Source organism: Daldinia loculata (genome assembly GCF_022478755.1).
Source record: "Daldinia loculata strain CBS 113971 unplaced genomic scaffold F4817scaffold_9, whole genome shotgun sequence".
Lineage (NCBI taxonomy): Eukaryota > Fungi > Ascomycota > Sordariomycetes > Xylariales > Hypoxylaceae > Daldinia > Daldinia loculata.
Window position 1 is genome coordinate 118968 of NW_026054863.1, and position 13840 is coordinate 132807.

The window sequence follows — 13840 nt, forward strand, 5'->3', positions numbered from 1 at the left end:
CCCCTGCGGTAGACGACGGGCGGCAGATTGGGCTTTTTTTTAACCCCGCCACATAGTAAGTTCGAGTCCAAGTTTAGTTTATAACGACCGTCTAGGGAGGCAAAAAGAAAATGACGGCGACGAGATGAGAAGAGCTACGAGGTGGCGGTTCTGGCTGGCTGGCAGGCAGATTAGGCAGTTAGAGCATCATACACCATAGTGAATGCAAATGCCTCTATTAACTTAATAATCATCCAAGCTGTTTTAATGATTGTGAGTGATTGGTTGATAAGCTAGACACATTATAGCTCGTAGGAGTTAAGATAATCGACGAGAGCGAAGAAGAAAGCGAAGTTCGCTATCGCAAAATCGCGAATCGCTTCTAATCGGTCATCTGTCTGTCTACCTACTCCCGCCGTAAAGACGAACTAAGCTATTCGCAAACGTACCAATTGCCTATTACTAATTACGATACCTTTGTAAATACGCAAGGTACTCAAGCGACGGGCGCAGACGTAGAAGGTTTGGTGTCTAGGGTGAATAGTACCTTATGCAATGCATGGATCGACGCGATCCTATCTGTCTATTCGTACATGCGTCTCTTGTATCTATCTGCCATGTAGATACCTAAAATACCTACATCTACCTAATATAAGCATGCACATGGTGTACTAACGAGGTCGTATTCCGAGATCCACCAGGTTGGCTCGGGTCCGTAGGGAACCATCTATATGGCCAGGTAAGAGTCGAGGGGGAGAGAAAGGGGGGGCCGGTTTCAGAGTCCCTCGGGGTTCCGTGTGTGCTGCGGAATTACGGCACCTCGGTTTTGCATTGGAGATAGATGCTGGGCCGCATGGTATGGGATGTAGGTATGTATGTATGTAAGATTGAGAAGCATCTCACCCCTTAGTATGTATTCGTACGCACGTAAGATATAGCATTTTAGCATGGTGCCTCGGCTGCGACGGGGTCCTTGGTTGTTTGAACTTGAAGTTTTGCCTCTTACCTACCGCTCAGTCGGTGACATTGCGTCGGGCCCGGCAGATGAAGGGATTTATTTGGTAAAGAGTAGCGAATGATTATAGTAGAAGAATAGGTAGGTAGGTACCTAACGTATAAAGAGAGGTAATAAGCAATACCACGTTGTGTCAAGTGGTGGCAGAAGGTGGCGGCCGGCGCGTAAATGAACAAGTAACGGACGAATTAATTGTGCGTCGTGCGTCCAGGCCACATGTAGACCACGTGAGGTGAGCATTGGGTATAAAAATGACCACGCATCAGACACATGGCACTTCCGCACTTCCGTATTCTCTCAGGGATGAAAAGGTAAGATTTCGGTTGGGGTCCGGGGACGATTATGGGAGCGTTTTTTCCCAACGTGACGAGATTAAAAACGATCGGGTTGACGTAAAGCTGGGATCTGGGACCCGTAGGGCTGAGAAGATGGTGTTGGTGGCTTGGGGTCCAGTCCCGCCAACGGTAGTTTGCGGCGGGCTATGCACCGTGGCTTAGGGACGAGGCACATTACACCACTTCTCACTTCTGCATTTTACCCAGCTAATTCCGGCTTTTATGTTAGTATAATTATAGAATTTGGTACCAACTCGACTCGACTAGGTGAGTATATCGGTGAATGATATTTCGAGTGGAAACGGCCTCATGACTTAGGCAAGTGTTCAAATACGAAAAGGGTGCTTTTCTTAGCAGCAATTTTGGCTGTTGGCGGCTAGGTACACCATCTAGTCTGACTTGTTTCTTCCTTTGCTCACACCTCAGGTGGCCCCAAGTCGATCAGTGGTTTAGGTACAACAATGTAGTCATAGAACAGGGCGCTCAAAGCTGACCACAACGTAGATATTCGGAAGGGATAGTTGTTGCACCGTTTTCCACAATTGACGATGCCCGAGTCGGCAGTTGTCGCTCGGGATTGCTTTCCCGCCGATGATGAACAATCTCATTTGACCGAGCAGTGCGCCGTGTTCCGTGCGGCCGAAACCTGGGAAAAGCCGATCTACCTGCACGACGGCGGTGCGACACGTGCCGAAGGATTGGACGTGCAGAAGATTTGCCGGGGTTCGGGTGTGTATATAAATTTGACTGCCGGGAACGATACGTCAGCTGGGATATATTCGTTGGTATCGGGGAGATGATCATGATAAAATGAGCTATTCCTTTCCCCAATCCTTCTTGCCCACGAGACACTGGATCCTCATGCGACTATAGGCGAAACCCCATGTAAATTAGGTAGTTACCTAGGTAGTATCATTAATATATCCAAATCAATGATATAATCAGAGGCCAGACTAGTAACTGTCTTACTATAAATCTGTTATAGGGTGCGTAGTTATTGTCTTTATCTTAGCAATGCGAGCGGATAGCTATTGTAATAAAATCCTCACGAGGTCCCAGTTGACTATTTCGCATTGGTTCACATATTATAAAGCCGAAGTTAAGAGGTATTCAGGCAATCTTAACATCTCAGTTTGGTATATAGTGGTGAGTTTCAGAGCTGTAAGATTGTTAGCGAGATTGCCTTTAACTAATCTTCAAATCTGGTCGATTCGAAAAGTTGAGGAAGTATAGTAGTTGTCGATAAGGCTACTATAATTACGAAGGAATTGCTAGGTATGCATATATTTGCATCGGGGTTGTAGAGTGCGCTTTCGTAAGCCTAGCGATCGAAGTAGTTCTGCATAGGCCGTTAAACACATGGCAATGGCCGATACGTTAGAGTTATAATGATAAAAGCTCCGAACTTTTGAACAATATGCGGAAGAGTTCCCTTATGGCCGAACGAGAGTAATTATTTTCGAAGAGTATTCTCCTTTGACTAGACTTCAAGGCTTACGTTAGGAGGTAGTTAGTGGTGAAGACATAACCCACAGATGAAGTCGCGAAATTCAACTGTACCCAAAGTGTATACAACTCGCAGGGTGGTGCGTTAGCTTAAAAAGCATATCCAGTGCTGATAGGAACGCTGGTTATGAGAGTTCCAATAATCAACCAACTAGATGATCTCGAGAGGCTGGGAAGTTTCTAAGCTTAGCGCATTTCCACTTGGACACTTCGCGGTCGAACTCGACGAGAACATGGAATTTCGCCAAGAGTATATTCGCCAAGCTTGGTCGAGTGAAGGTTTGCTAGGAAGACTACCTAACTTGAGTAATCCGCCAGTCCGAGTTGAGAGTGTAACCTCGGAAAGGAGTCAGGCACAAGAACAGGCGTCCAACAGGGTTTGTATGACAGGAAGCAAGATTCTGTTATATTCGTTTAACATTGTGTCGAGTAAATTGCCTGCGTGATGTCAATCTGCAGTTGCGCTTCATCACAGCAGCATAGCCAGATTGCGCGCTAGGGTATTGCCATTACCAAGCTGATACACAGGTAGATACCCAACAGCTTTCAAAGATGACTTGAGATTAGTGCCGGAATCGTCGGTCAGGAATGATGCCTTGTACATCATGGCCGCGTTGGTGATTCAGGCATCATTCTGCCCTATTACACATTTCACATACTGCTTCGCAATCCGGTAAATCCAATTATTCGATATGGTGTTGCCAGTGTAGTGTATATCTAACTCCGCAAAGCTAAAACCACTTTAAGATTGGCGAATAGGATTGGGGACGGCACCTCGCGCGATTGTGGAACTTCCCCTTTCTCTGTTGATCCCTGCCAAACTTGCACAAGAAGAGAAAGTTCCCCGGTGACTTGGGTGGGCCATCAAAGTTAAAACTCGCAAACTTCGCTTGGGTTGGGTGCCCTATAACTCTGATACAAGGCTGACAGGGCAAGTTTCGACAGAGTCAATATTATAGGGTAAGCCTAATGTGACTTCGTATAGTGCAGCGTAAATTCGAAGCCTAAGGAGTTATTAGGTCGTCTATTAAATCAGAATAACTCAAGGGGGTCGAATATCTGAGTCATCTGGTGTTATCTATATGACGGTAACCTAATCTCTAGAGTTAATGTAAGAATCTAAGGTTAAGTTAGTGACTAGGTTAATAAGGCTGCCCATCCCCTTCGGCTTTTTTTGAAGTTGGCACTATCGTAGACGCCTTGGAGGGGTTTCAACCGCTCTGGATAATCTTATTGGTTGCTGACACGCCGTAACCGCCATACATTTAGATTATCCTGGCCCTGCAAGGATCGCACATGAGGCGATGAGAGATGCAGGGGTAATGACAATTCTTGTTCGGGACAGGCAGATGGATTACCAGGTTTAACGGGAAAGAATCCATTCTAGCCGATCTATGACGGCAACGGTGTAGGTTGTAGTAATGAACACTTTTGCTTTTGCTACGGAAGGTCCCTGGATAGGTCCCTAGGTACCTAAGATATAGAGTTGAAATTGTCTCCAGTTCGCCGTGAATCATATTACGCCCCTTGCTTGACTTGTGTGATGCTACTTATTGAGGCTGCCACCATCAATTGCTCCCGAAGGTGATATTGAAAAAGGAGGGCGACTGCCTTGTATGTTACACGATGTGGTTGTGTAATCCATGTGTTCCTAAGGAATCGAGGTGATGAAGTTATTATTTGTCAGTGATTTGTCGGTCTGATTCATAGTTGATTACCTAGACAGGTAGACAGATAAGCCATCTAGGCAGTGAACTGTTGATTGATATTTCCCGCTCTATTCGGTAAGCGCATTGGCCCAATTAGGCTCCGAGACGCAGCTTTCCATCATTCTCCGACGTTGGTATCAAAGGTAGTCGAATAGGTAGCGATGACGGGTTGCATAGGGGTAGTAAGAGCTCATTTAAGTCGCACAATGCTAGGAACGGGAGAGGATAGTATAGGATAAGATAAGAGAAGGGAGGAAATAAGGGGAGGTAGGTTGCCTCGGGGAAGACTAAAAGCTCGTAAAGATGCTGTGTTATCCGACGTAGTATGCTTAGAGAACACCGACGGATGTCGTATCTGCCCGGGACCGGGCCGCTCTAACGGGCCAACGCACATCTGACAATGGCGCGGCTTAGACCAAGTAAAAGGCGAGGAGTTAGTGACTAGTGCTTAGGCTTAGACTATAGGCTCTAAGTCTTTGTATTAAACCGTCCACCAATTGCAACTAGATATAGCCAGATGGCTAATGTAAAATCGTCGTAGCATTAAAAAGTAGCTTAGTTAGCCGTCGGCCCGAGCTGCATACATGCGGGCGAAGTCATGTTAAAAGGCGCGATGCAACCGAACCGGCGCCCGTGTAGGGTCGTTATTGGTTGACGAACCGCAGTAAACGAAGGTCATCCCAACTATGACCAGGCCGAATGACATGGACAATAATTAGGATAGGTATAGTGAATCTATATCTATTAGTTAGTTTATCAAGGCATACTCTCGAGCTCCATCGGGCGATAATTGATTTTGATATTTGATACAAATGTGGTTGATATGTGGGGGGGATGCAAGTCAGTTCCATCCCAAGAAAAAAAAGACACGGGGATAAGTGAGATCTGATAGTCCTTTTAATTACATTTTGAGCCCCCCTTTTTTAAGTGAGATTTACTTCTTAGTAGCTCCATAGTTGAATAAGCCTCCAATTTGCTACTTAATAAAGTAATATCTACGAAGTACTCGGTTTTAAAAGGATTAAGGTTTTAAACAAGCAAGGGATTGAAAGTATATGGAAGTCACCATCAACTACATGAGGTACCTAAATACCTCGTACGTAGTAGTAATATGCAACTGCTGCCAGGCACGCAAGGGACAAACCACCAGAGATGCAGCACTTGCCTGATCTGGAATAGACGATTAACCGTCTACTCTAGCTGCAGCACCCTGTTAGAAACCATCAATCAAACAATTTTCCCTTTTGTAATTATTATCTTTTTACTTGCACCTTATGAATCACATGATACAGTACAGATGCGAGTAGTCCTTCGCTACCTGTAATATCAGGTACATTTCAATCCAAGACCACCGTAGGATCCTTCCAATGCGGCGTATTCTCTTCACAACGTCAGCTTTGCCATCTCGTCGCCTTTCGAGAGCCTTTGCGCTGTTCCGGGCTGGCCGCCAACACCACTTGTTGGTTACCAAAACGATCCCGCGCATTGCGACCCAACCGACATTACAAGGCTGCTCTGCTTCCCTAAATATACTGACACATACTTTACCCTGCATTGATTACCTGGGCCTTCGGGTAGATGCTTTTGACCGCGGAATTGGCCGTTATACTTCCATTCCGTATGCTCGGTTGAGTTGTGTCACGTTTTACGGCCGCAACTGGACCGCATGTCGCTAACCGTCTCTGCCATGCCATTCGACGCGAATTTCGGTGAATACCTGCTGTTAAAAACCCATAATGAAAGAGTAAGTAGATATAGATAAATGCAATTGATTAAAAGGAGATCAAGGGCTGTCTGAAATTATCCCACACGCATAACACCTAATAAATAGTCTTTCAAATCCGGCCCCTAATAACCCGCACCACGACATCGTGGATTTCGAATCGAAGAATGTCTAGACAGAAAAAGGAGAGGGAGTCGACAGGGGGGAAAACTCCCCATTATGCCACAACTTCGAGGGAATGTGGCACTGTCAAACGCTGACACCGGGCCAGATCTTGAACAACATCGGGAAACAAAATAGGAAAATTCAGGTATCTATGCGATCGCTCGCAAGTCGCTCTTCCATCCTACCATACACGCTTCTCAACCATTCATATACTTTCATGTTCGTAAGACAGTCTCAATAAATATTTCTGGAGAGGATGACAGGTTAGCATAAAGCCCGTGATAGTCGTAGTTGAAGTGTAAAGCTCACATGCTTGCCTTTCGTTAAGCATGAGTATCACATGGGCCGTCGTTGCTGCCATACTCCTTAGCTACTCCCTTGGTGCATCCTCCCATACTGTTTGGCGACTCGGCACAAGGAGTCTCGTGATTTTGAGTGCAGCCGCACGAGTACTCGATGACGTAGACTTTGCACATGATGAACTATTTTGATAGTATGGGGCGGTAGAGTTTGTTATAGGACCCGTTTCGCAGAGGGTTCGACTCTACTAGCTTCTCTGTTAATAAATATTCATACAATCCCACGCGATATAGACGAACAAGTACGTTGAATTTTCGGTATAAGCTTTCCCGGATAAGATAGCCGCGGTGTTCTTGAGCGAGGAGCTAATATAGCACGATATGAGTTGTTACTAAGAGTTGACTGATATGGTTTGAGGTCGGTGTTGACTGGAGAGTGTGTGTGATGGTGAGGAACAAGATATGAGCATCGTAGTGGGCGGAAGCTTAGAATTTATAGATGTAGAGAAGGTTCATGAGATACCTTTGACGGATGAGTAAAATGGATATATGTCAGATCCCTTGTTTGTTACAAGAGGCCGGCCAGTCTGAACTGTAAGCGGATTAAGCGCTGGTAACTTGAGGTGGGCAGACTGCGTCGAAGACTTCGCCGCCGCAGCAGTTCGACAGAATATCTTGTTGGGGATAGAATATTTTCCTAGACTAGAGTAACAGGTGGTGTGTGTAAATTACCTAGCGGCTGTCACCGGACCATGATGGAGAGGTCACCCTCCTATTACCAACAGGTATCTATACGATCGAAGGGCTTTTAGAGGAAAGTAGAAAATGGAATATGAAGTGTATGCAGTTAGAACTCTGGTTGCAGCCGCCGACACGCGCGGTTCTGCGGCAGCCGTTGATGCATCCGCGGGTTCGGTGGAGAAGTAGGGTTTGGAGTCGACCTTGGAACGAACCATTGGGCGTGGCCGTGAACGTCATCTGGTAAAAGTACTGGAGTTGCCGGTCTCTCCTTCTAGGCACTTCACGAAGCAGGCCGAGGGCTCAGTCCCGCGCTAGGGTCGAACTACCTACCCGTGGAAGGAGCAGGGGTCTTGCGGCGTTCCGATCAAGAAGGCAGATAAAATAGAAACTGGTGGAGAGGAATATGAAATGAGCTGAGTTCGAGCCGGGCCAGTAAGCAAGCGAGTGCGGGCGTTCAAAAAGTAAGGTTATCCAAAGGCTTCTTCACCACCCAGGCGATCCGATTAGGCAATTAGGGATGGACGACGTCTGCCCTAGCATGTAGAAATAGGCGTCTGACAGGTTCCTGCAAATCAGTTGGCAGGAGACGCGAATGATCTGGGGCTATTGCGTTTGCTTGTTCCTTTGATTGTAACCGTTGGCTGCGTTGATTTCATCATTATACCTAGCTATTATCATGTGTTACCACATCGCCGCTAAGGACCAGACGACCCATGAATATCCAACAATAGTAGTAAGGTCTCCTCTTACTATTCTATCGAAGGAACCCGTAGAGCAACTTGGCTAGTCGAAAAGCCCCCGAAAGTGTGTTCCTAGCTTAGGAGCGCCACAAAGGCAGAGCTCGATGTTTGTTGTAGGTAACTAGGATATTGGACCCGATAAGTTATTGGGGGTGAAGGAGTTACGTTAGGTACTTAATCCGTACATCTTTTCCCGATTGCTTGCCCTGGTCTAACTCCAAGGGTCCATACAAGTGGGCCAGATGAGAGACAGAAAGCGAGATCTAGATATCGAGTGGAAAAGGTGTCTAAGATGAAAAGGGAAAACATGAATAAAAAAAGATTTTCAAAAAAATAAAAAATTGTCTAGATAGGTGTACTTTTGAATCCTTCCCGTTGGGACCAACATGCATAGCTGTAGGTACCGAGCATGCCTGCAGCATGTGTCAAGAAGTGAGGCACCAATACCCCTGGCATGAGAACACCCATGGCCCGGTTTGTGCCACTTACATCGGAGTGGCTTTATCGACGAGCCCTAACACACATGGGGAAAAATACCTAAACTAAAAGGTAAGATGGATGAGAGAGAAAAAAAATGGAAAAGTCTGGGGGCAAGGAGTTTTAGTTTTGGTACGTAAGGTAGGTATATACTACCTGCCTCAATGCATCGTTGAAATAGCAAGGAAGGAGTGAGAGAGAGGTTTAGGGTAAGAGGTAACGTTGGAATTGGGTACGTTAGGTACAAGGTATGTACCAGGTACCTTATGTAGCAATTAGGTACATCTTGGGCAGGTCAACTAAGTTTAAGGTACAAAGTTACTTACAATCAGGCAGTGGTTTCTCAAATTGTCCCCAGAATGTGCACTCGCATTGTACATGTAAAATACCTATGTACATGTAAATTCGCGTAGGTACCTAGGTACCTAACATATGTACCTTGAGTTTAAATCGCAACTATTGCCTACAAACCTTTCAAACCTTACAAACCCTACAAACCCTACAAACGCGCTCCAACATCTCTTCCCGGGCATGATGCTTGCAAATGATACAAACAATGGTTTCCCACGCCTCGTAGCACGCGAGAAGGTCGATTGCAGAAGAGACCGGGAGATAAAGGGTCAGAGCCCAAAAAATAAAAAATAACCCGATGTGTGTGGTACTAAACTGCCAACCATCGGCCCCCATTCATCACCACGTCTCATGCAGAGAACATTCTCTCGCCCAGTTTTGCGGAAGAACGGTAATCATACTCAGGAGAAGTCATTCCAGAAGGCTTCTCGACGCGACTGTCACATGGCCCCCTAGACGCTATATTGGAATTCATATCGGTACCTATTTCCCAGTTACATAGGTGTAGGTACCACTTACACCTCCATCATCACCGGCCTAAACCACGACCTCCTTAGTTGTGACGACTATGATACCTACTTTAGCTACCTAATGGGACTGCCTCTCACATACCATGCGGCTAGGCATATTCTTATCCGCGATTCGTTAGTTACCTACGGGGCGTATCTATGCTAGCCGAATGGGACGGGCCGGCTGCCGTCTATCTCAATCTGCCGGGCTTGTTGTAGAAAGAACACGGACATTCTCCAAAGCAACTGTGCACTAATGCTGTCGAAATCATGGTACACGGTCTAATATCGCGCTATTATAATACCTCTCTAGATGAAGAACAGCCCTGCATGAAGTAAGGGACAGAGTCATGTTGAGCGGGAATCTACGGCACATACACTTTAGTCCATTCCCCTGACTAACCATGCACCGACGACCCCTTGATCCCGAGACTTTCTGGTGGTGGCCGTTGTCACCCGATATGTGACTCGGGCGCCAGTCTCATTCTAGCTAGATGTCATGAATCGACCGTTATAGCTTCCTAGCTACTTAGCGTTCCCGTACTCATACGCTGTCGCAATAACTTGTATTCACCGGTTCGCCTTGACTAACTTTGGCCTTCCAATGGAGACAGCATCTTGATCCGGCCTCGGGCAGTAGTACAAATTGAGGTACACCTAGTCCCACATATGGCAATCGACATTATAACTTTACGAATATGAAAACTACCTAGTGAGTCATTGATTTGGATATTACCGTGTTGATGACCCCCCGTTTGAGAAATAGGGGGTGAGAGGCGCAATTCAAAAGTCCAGCATAATGTTGATATGACTTTTGATCCATCCAACCAACATCTATATAGTAGAACAGCCTTACGGCCCGCGAGTTATGCGGCCATCCCCCCTCAGAGAGTGCGTCCCGGCTGCCTTGCAGAGCTGCGGCCAAAACGCGACCTCTCTTGACCGACTGCATCCACATGTCGCCTCCAACGCCATGGTTCTCTCTTATTTGACTTACAGCGACATTGAATCAAGTGACCCTTTAATCTCCAGAAGTCATCAAATGCTAGCTAACAAGATCTAGCCGAGCGGCCGCCGCGCTGAATTCTCTGCAGTAGTAAAGACCGTAGCCACGGCCTTTGAAACCGAAAGGTGGGGAGAATAACGGCATATCAACGTTGCTTGACCTGTTTGGAAGCCTTAATAATAATCTACAGGCAAAAATGTTTCAAATATGGCTCTAAAGTGTTAAGTAGCATTAAACCCGAGGTTAATGACTCCGCTTGGCTTCTTAGTCCGGCTGACTTCGAGATAGCCAAGGGAGTGGGAGATCTCTACGACCGGTCAGTACAATGGATGTAGCCCTTTGCGCCTGGCCTCTTGAGGCTAGTACAGGGTCGACGCGGCTGATTTCTCTAACGCTATCATACTCTACTTTGTTAGAGCCTCCAATTTTTTATAGATCGATAATCTATATCGTAAAAAAGAAAAGAAAACCTTGCATAGATTCTAGCTCAAGCTGACAGTTTTGGGGGCAGTGAAATATTAGATGCCAACCAGCACACATGCGCTTATACTAGGCGCGCTTAGGTTAAGTGTAACACCGAAGAGCCGCCCGAGACGTCCCATCACAAACATCATACAACATCTATACATTTCTCATTACAATTTTCATACGTGGCAGGGCCTAGAAACTCTGGGTTTTAGGCGGCTGTGCGCGGAAACTAGCCAATCGCCTTGTCGCGTTGACGAAATAAGCGCCTGCTCGTAGCGTACCAGAGTGTCGGGTCTGGCTACTAATGTCATCACTCTCTCCGAAAATCTCACTGCGTTTCTCTATGCATTTATCATAAGCTTAGATGCTCAAATACGAAGAGGGATAAGCTATTTCACTTGCCTCGAAGCGGAATGCCCCTCAGCCTACCTAAGAATGTTGGTGGACTGTTCCCTAGCCCTTACTCGGCGCAAGACGCTATGTCTACTTTCGAACATGGAACATGGGTGATAAATATGTATACTTCCAACTAACTCTGCTGCTAGCGGAGTAGTATGGGTGCATTCCTCGTGGGTTTCGGGAAGCTGCCTGCTATGGATGTGGCGTTGAAGGGGTGTGAACTCGGCTCGCTCAAGTCGCTCGCGGGGCTAAGAATCCCGAGATATAATCGCTACAAACCCATCTACCTACCTTAACCACCAACAGGCACTACCTTTCTTAGAGCTCGTGGGCCGCTTTTAGCCTTACTATCGATGTCGGGCCGATCCTCCTCTATATCCATCCCGTGTTGCTAACAAGTTCTCCATGTAAAAGAGGAAGTGACTAGGGTACCGGGACCTGTATGATGCCTGAACCAGACATAGACGGACGGTAAAACTAGAAATAGGTAGAGTATTGCCAGTCGCTTGCAGCTTCCCCATCATTAGATTAGTGTCACGCTATGCAGTTAGTTGATCCTCGTCACATTCGTCTCAACAGTAATGGAGGACCCCCTCCGATTTCCAAGCGTGCCCATCTTCACATCTCACTGACTTGAACCGATGACAACAAGGTTCTTCTCGATGTACCCCAATATTAAGGATCTGCCTAGTACTAACTGGTTACCTATGTAGGACCAAGCCGGAGCTGACTGAATTTACACAAAACTTCGAAATGCCAAGGGAGAGATTTACGCTGATAATGACTGCCCCAGAGATGGGGGTTCAGCGATCCTACGACTCGTCACTAGTTAAAAAAATAGCGTATCTTTCGACTCATAAAACCATCTCGATCACACCTCGCCCCTTCATATGCAAGTCCAAGCAGTTGATGGTAGCAAGTACTCCAACATCTCTACCATCCCCTCCAGACACCCCTATGTTCCTACATACCACGCTCCCACCCTCGTGGGGTCAGCAGCTTGTGATGACCCCAAGGCTCTAAGATTAGTGTCTAAGGGATTCCGTGTGATGTAACTAAACTTCACTTTAGGAGTGAACACCAAGTTCATCATTACTCCCTCGTGGCCCTGCAGGGCCAAGGACACGCCATTCATAAACGTCACGTAGTAAAAGCCCCGGAAACTCCGGTCAACCAACTTAAGATTCTCCCTGGTCTAGTCTACTCACACTCGTCCTGCGAATGATGCCGATAACACCCAAGCCAAAATCAGGCTAACAGCTCCTGGGTACGCGTAGCCTCCCCAATGTGCGCTATTAATGACAGCATGGCGTTGACTGCCCAAAACCATGAATTTCTATTGTACAGGACTTGTCGACGGGATAGGTAAGGGTTAGGGTGGTTAGGGGGTATGGTGCCCAACGTTAGCGGATGGATTCTTAGTAACCCCTGAGTGCTACACCGGAAGCCGCGTCTACTCTATTTTGGACCAAGACACAGAAAATTCATCGCGTAGCCCGGCCCTTCCATCCTCTCAAAAAGATATCTAAGGAGTAAGCAACATCCTCCGACCCCTTTACCGTCAAGAGGATGTTAGTAATTCATGCCTGCTCTACCTGGATTATCTGTGTCAAAGTCGAAAGCCGCAAGACAGACGACCAAGGACAAGTTACCACAGCATACCAAGTAAACTGAATTCCAGTTCACGGGGAGTCTTGACTGGAGAACGGTACCTAATTCCTAAAGAGTACAGCAACTACAGCAAACCTCGAGTGGTCTGCCTCTACAGGCATCTATTTCTCAGTACCAACTAAAGACAACGCACTTTCCAAATAGTCCTAGCCAGTTCAATTATACCAAGTGCCACTAGCGAAGCCTCTTTCGACGAAGGTAATTAACTCCATCTCTTCACTTGGGATCACCCACCACATATAAAACCAATATCTCAGTCGCTCAAGGGGCGAAGGAAACTAGACAGACAGAAGCCAAAGACCTCCAAGGAACTTTAACGCTAGTATCGCTAACTCGAGTTAGGTATGAATTGCCTCCTACTAATCCTAAGTTTCTACCGATACACTCAAAGACCGAAAGCTCAGCCGTACGTCCATATTCCAATAGGGGTATGAGAAACGAATACTTAGACAAAGCAATACACGATCTCCCCCGTTCCCTCTTCCCAAGCCTTTTAGAAACCAATATCTTGGTATACAAGAGTAGCAGAAGCACCACCTTCACAACATTGAGTCACTCCTATATTAGTTACTCTCCATCCGTATACCACTTTTGCGTTAGGCTAGCCTGGATTGACACACACGATATAACTACAAGATTGAAACTCATCATGCTATCAGCTACAAAGCCGAACCTTTGGGACTTCATTAGTATTCAGAACTACTTTCATTTTTGTCCACGTCTTATTGCCACCTTATCCCCTTTTAT